Here is a 1,024-nt window from a genome sequence, read left to right as displayed (position 1 = left end):
TAGTCAGTACGTGACGGACCCCCTGGGAAGTCCTCGTGTTGCATCCTCCACCCTCTTTTTAATCTTTCTTTTAAACCGCTGGACCGCTCGCTAAGAGTACTATCCTTTTAAACCGCTAAACCGCTAAGCGAGAGAAGTTGCGCGGAGAGAGAGGGTCAAGTACATTTTGCGCGCAGTACGTGACGGATGCGATCATACCAGCACTAATGCACCGGATCCCATCAGAACTCCGAAGTTAAGCGTGCTTGGGCGAGAGTAGTACTAGGATGGGTGACCCCCTGGGAAGTCCTCGTGTTGCATCCCCCACCCTCTTTTTAATCTTTCTTTTAAACCGCTGGACCGTTCGCTATGGGTACTATCCTTTTAAACCGCTAAACCGCTAACCGAGAGAAGTTGCGCGGAGAGAGAGGGTCAAGTACATTTTGCGCGCAGTACATGACGGATGCGATCATACCAGCACTAATGCACCGGATCCCATCAGAACTCCGAAGTTAAGCGTGCTTGGGCGAGAGTAGTACTAGGATGGGTGACCCCCTGGGAAGTCCTCGTGTTGCATCCCCCACCCTCTTTTTAATCTTTCTTTTAAACCGCTGGACCGCTCGCTAAGGGTACTATCCTTTTAAACCGCTAAACCGCTAAGCGAGAGAAGTTGCGCGGAGAGAGAGGGTCAAGTACATTTTGCGCGCAGTACATGACGGATGCGATCATACCAGCACGAATGCACCGGATCCCATCAGAACTCCGAAGTTAAGCGTGCTTGGGCGAGAGTAGTACTAGGATGGGTGACCCCCTGGGAAGTCCTCGTGTTGCATCCCCCACCCTCTTTTTAATCTTTCTTTTAAACCGCTGGACCGCTCGCTAAGGGTACTATCCTTTTAAACCGCTAAACCGCTAAGCGAGAGAAGTTGCGCGGAGAAAGAGGGTCACGTACATTTTGCGCGCAGTACGTGACGGATGCGATCATACCAGCACTAATGCACCGGATCCCATCAGAACTCCGAAGTCAAGCGTGCTTGGGCGAGAG

The 1,024-nt window shown here is 51.8% G+C and overlaps 3 non-coding genes across 3 annotated transcripts; all 3 read left to right on the top strand.

Moving 5' to 3' along the window:
- Nucleotides 1-184: 184 nt before the first annotated feature.
- Nucleotides 185-303, top strand: LOC116008074. The gene has a single exon (XR_004095475.1). It is a non-coding gene; the product is annotated as a 5S ribosomal RNA (ribosomal RNA).
- A 137-nt stretch (nucleotides 304-440) lies between these two features.
- LOC116008073 lies at nucleotides 441-559 on the top strand. The gene has a single exon (XR_004095474.1). It is a non-coding gene; the product is annotated as a 5S ribosomal RNA (ribosomal RNA).
- A 137-nt stretch (nucleotides 560-696) lies between these two features.
- On the top strand, nucleotides 697-815 carry LOC116008024. The gene has a single exon (XR_004095428.1). It is a non-coding gene; the product is annotated as a 5S ribosomal RNA (ribosomal RNA).
- Nucleotides 816-1,024: the final 209 nt, after the last annotated feature.

The sequence above is a fragment of the Ipomoea triloba genome, chromosome 16 (genome assembly GCF_003576645.1).
Source record: "Ipomoea triloba cultivar NCNSP0323 chromosome 16, ASM357664v1".
NCBI lineage: Eukaryota > Viridiplantae > Streptophyta > Magnoliopsida > Solanales > Convolvulaceae > Ipomoea > Ipomoea triloba.
The sequence above is the reverse complement of the archived record's forward strand: the minus strand, read 5'-3'. Positions and strand labels throughout refer to the sequence as shown.